Consider the following 5,000-nt stretch of genomic DNA (forward strand, 5'->3'; position numbering starts at 1 on the left):
CACTGAAGCTGATGCTCTCAGATCTTTGAGTGTGCGGAGTTTTATGACGTGTGACGTCACAGCGTACTTCTGCTTCTACTAATGATGATGATGATGACGATGATGATGATTATGATGATGATGATGATAACAATATCATTAACAACATTTGGGCGCTCATCATTCGTTTCCTGTGTCATTCGATCAGATTTCAGTCACGCACACATATACTCATACAGACATGCGATATTTTACTCGTTTGTTTATTTACCCTGCCATTGTGGCAGCCATACTCCGTTTTCGGGGGTGTGCATGCTGGGTATGTTCTTGTTTCCACAACCCACCGAACGCCGACATGGATTATAGGACCTTTAACGTGCGTATTTGATCTTCTGCTTGCGTATACACACGAAGGGCGTTCAGAGACTGGCAGGTCTGCACATATGTTGACCTGGGAGATCGGAAAAATCTCCACCCTTTACCCACCAGTCGCCGTCACCGTGATTCGAACCCAGAACCCTCAGATTGAAAGTCCAACGCTTTATACTAGTAATATGTGATTGTTACAGCGAAATTTAAGGAGCGCATGAGCATAAACGTCTGGTAAACAAGAAATATGTATATTTCTGTACTCTAAAGTCAGTTCTGAAATTTTATTTATAAAAAAGCCTACTACATGCATCAATTCATTCCCCCAATTAATAACAAAATCATTTACTGAAGAATCTCGAATATGGCTGCATTTTGCATTGATATTTGAACAAAAAGCCCCTCTCCCACGCAGTCAAATCAGCAAATTGCGAGAATGTATTGAATCTTTCTGAATCGTACAGATCGGGGGAGACCTCTGTCATGTGAATTTCTGAATGTTTGGTAAATGGTTCATAACAATTTTTAGACTGGAGAATGCAAAGTTTTAAACAACAGCGAACCATTCGAACAAACCCTAAAACAGACACTGGGTATCTTGCTGTTTCGCCATTGACTAAGCAATTCAAAGTATTACGCTTTAAACGAAAAACTATACTTTGAAAATATCAGTGGAAAATTATCAATGACAGTTAAATTTTCTTATCCCCAAAGTTCGTAATCACACAGTGAAACGGGTGCAACCTTTTTTCTTTTTTTTCTTGTTCAGTGATGGACATCATTGCTGGGTCTGACTGTTCTAATTTCCATCAAATACAGACTCTGACATGGATTGCAGGATCTTTAACGTGTGTGTTTGACCTTCTGCATGCTGTGCGCACGAAGGTGGTTCAGGTCTGCACATCTGTTGACCTGGGAGATCGGAAAAATCTCCACCCATAGCCCGCCAGGCGTCGTGACTGGAGATTCGAACCCTGGACCTTGAAAGACAGAGCTTTAACCACTCGGCTATGGCGCCCCTCACAGAAAGATCTGGAATTGATGTGATCACATGACATCGCCACAGCGGTCCTAACTTTGGCAGTTGGCTGCATCCAGCCCAGACGTAACTTAATAATTTGTGGACGCAAAACTTTTCCACAGCTTGTTTAATGTTTCCCCGGGGTAAGCACTTTCTGCTTCAGTTAATCATAAGTCTGCAGCATCTTTCATGATTATCTAATTCGTGGAGGGACGCTTTCGTTATTGAGCTTGATCTGTCTTGGAAATCTCTCCCTCTCTCCCTCTCTCTCTTTCTCTCTGTCTGTCTGTCTGTTTGTCTCTCTCCTGCCTGTCTGTCTCTCACTCTCTCACCTCTGATTTTCCATCTCTCTGTCTCAGTCTCTCTCTGTCTGTCTGTCTGTCTGTCTGTCTCTCTCTCTGTCTGTCTGCCTGTCTGTCAGTCTCTCTCTGTCTGCCTGTCTGTCAGTCTCTCTCTCTCTGTCTGCCTGTCTGTCAGTCTCTCTCTCACTCTATCCCTTTCTCTGTCTCTCTCTCGCTGTCTCACAGCCTCATACACCCTCCCCCCTCTCTCCTTCCCTTCGACAAATCTTTCCACAGACTCTCTCATGTCAGGCCTTCACAACCTGCTCATTCCAAAACGCAACAGCAAAGTGAGAGCTGTATGATCAATGGTTTCTCCACTGCAATGGAAAGTCATTTACAGCTCAGTTTGTGTGTGTGAAGGACTGTGACTCTCAAGCTAGGAGGCAAAATGGCACTGGCTCTCAGTGCTGCAGCCTTGGGGGCTAGTTGGCCTTTGGGAACCATCCCAACGCTGACTGTCCTAAAACCCTCTTGGCCGAGAGAGTGGGGATGTAACTTGGGCAAGACACTCTCCACTATAATCAAATTCTAGCCCAAATAGTTTGAACAGCAGCTACCTCCTCTGCTGTTCTGATGATCATAGTCGGACTCGACTGTCATAAATACATACATGCATTCCTAAATAGCCCCCCCCCCCCCCACCCCCACCCGCACCCCCACTTACCTTCCCTCTCTCCAGCATGTAGTTTCCGTGTCTGGTTACATGTACACAGGTACAAATATCTGTCTTGTTACATGTACACAGGTACAAATATCTGTCTTGTTACATGTACACAGGTACAAGTATCTGCCTTGTTACATGTACACAGGTACAAATATCTGTTATATATACACAGGTACAAATCTGCCTTGTTACATGTACACAAGTACAAATATCTGCCTTGTTACATATACACAGGTACAAATCTGCCTTGTTACATATACACAGGTACAAATCTGCCTTGTTACATGTACACAGACATAGATCTGCCTAGTTACATGTACACAGGTACAAATCTTCCTAGCTACATAGGTAAGAAATAGAACGAGCCTCCTCACGCGCGCGCGCATGCATCCCTTTCACTGAGTCGATTATAAAAAAAAAACAAAACCGAATTAACAAATTAACAAATAAATACAAATGTCACTGTTACTCCCAGTTGTAACTGCCGTTTACAATAATATATCAATCTGCCGATAAACTGAGCAGAACAGCAATCAATAAAACTCCAAACTGAAACACACACACACACACACACACACACACACACACACACACACACACACACACACACACACACACACACACACACACACACACACACACACTAAGACACACAATCACACACATACATGCAAAGACACACAGAAAAACACACAGACACACCCACCCACCCACCCACACATCTATCTCTCCACCACCCTCCCTACCTCTCACACCGCCCCACCCCTCTCCATTTCATCACTGCCGTTGACCAATATTCCACCGGCTTCATGGTATTATTGATAATCACCTCTCCTTTCGCCCCCCCCCCCCCCCCCCTCCTCATCCCAGACAATCGGTGCAGTGACAGAGTCCACAGTCAACCCGACCCTCCACTGTTTGCCCTGTACACACCTTCATTTCCTCTCCCCCGCTCCCCACTCTCCCTTTCCCCTTCCCACACGGCGCATGCGCCTCGCGCGTGCCAGTTGACCAATCGAACGCTGTTGTTTATTCTAAGGACCACCCTGTCTCCGAATCTGCAAAGCGAGAAATGGGATCTGCTGTGAAGAAAGGAGTGTCGTTTGGCTGAAATCGCGAGACGTGTTCGCAGGTGAATGGGTTTCGACCAGTGAGGGAAGGGCAACATGTGCCTATCAGTTTGCAAATTAATTTCTCCAAAGGCGCGCACGTGTGTGTGCGTGCGTGCGTGCGTGCGTGCGTGTGTGTGTGTGTGTGTGTATGTGTGTGTTGGGGGAGGATAGAGGAGGGAGGAGGGAGGGGGCGGGGGGGAGTAATCTCCAGAGTGATGCTTTGTTCTCTGAGGACTGTCCAGAGTGTCAGCTCGCAAAGTCATTGTACTGCATTGCAGCAGCTGAGATTGAGAACTTGGGTTTATCCCCTTGACTGTTGCTGACGAAAAATACTCAATAATGCTGTCACCTTACTATGACGTCAACAATGCTGTCACCTCACTGTGACGTCAATAATACTGTCACCTCACTGTGACGAAAAAGCTCGTCAACAATGCTGTCACCTTACTGTGACGAAAATGCTCATCAATATTGCTGTCACCTCATTGTGACGTCAATAATACTGCCACCTCACTGTGACGAAAATACTCGTCAATAATACTGTCACCTCACTGTGATGTCAATAATGCTGTCACCTCACTGTGACGTCAATAATGCTGTCACCACACTGTCACCTCACTGTGACGTCAATAAAGCTGTCACCTCACTGTGACGTCAATAATGCTGTCACCTCACTGTGACGTCAACAATACTGTCACCTCACTGTGACGTCAATAAAGCTGTCACCTCACTGTGACGTCAATAACACTGTCACCTCACTGTGACGTCAACAATACTGTCAGCTCACTGTGACGAAACTAGACGTCAAGAGTTGGTGCCTGTCAGCGTTTGATACGAAGCACACCGTTCCCTCTGTTCCAATCCCAACTGAACATTAATCTATTCCGAAACGCGTTTTTGTCATTTTCTTTGCCTTGGGAGACTTTCCGTTCATGGGTGTGTGAGCATGGCTGAGCGTGGTTGGTCATTCCTGGGCGTGGCTAAGTGTCAGTGAGTGACAGCTGGCTTTGAGAAATGCGCTTCACAAATGCCAGTTGTGATCATTACAGGTCTTGGTGCCAGTTACCGTTCTTTGGAATTCATCTCTTTGGGAATGCATTCCTTCGGTTCCTCCTGAAAAGCCACAGCATGTAAGTTAGTGACTGGAACTGGAGGCTCACACAGCACTCATCTCCTGCTGTGTGGGTTCAACCGTGACAGTGAATGATGATAATGATGATAGCAACAGCAACAACAACAATAATGATAATGATAACAATACCAATAATAATGATAATGATGATGACGATAATGGAAATCTATATTGCGCCTTCCATCGCTCATGGATCTTCACAGGAACAGCAAAAAGTAATAGCAAAGAAACAAGAATTTGGTATGGTGTAGTATAACACAGAAACATAACAAAGAACACACACACACACACACACACACACACACACACACACACACACACACACACAAATGAGCGCATGAACGCACACACACACACACACATACACATACACATACAC

This window comes from Babylonia areolata, chromosome 34 (assembly GCF_041734735.1).
Source record: "Babylonia areolata isolate BAREFJ2019XMU chromosome 34, ASM4173473v1, whole genome shotgun sequence".
Classification (NCBI taxonomy): Eukaryota; Metazoa; Mollusca; class Gastropoda; order Neogastropoda; family Buccinidae; genus Babylonia; species Babylonia areolata.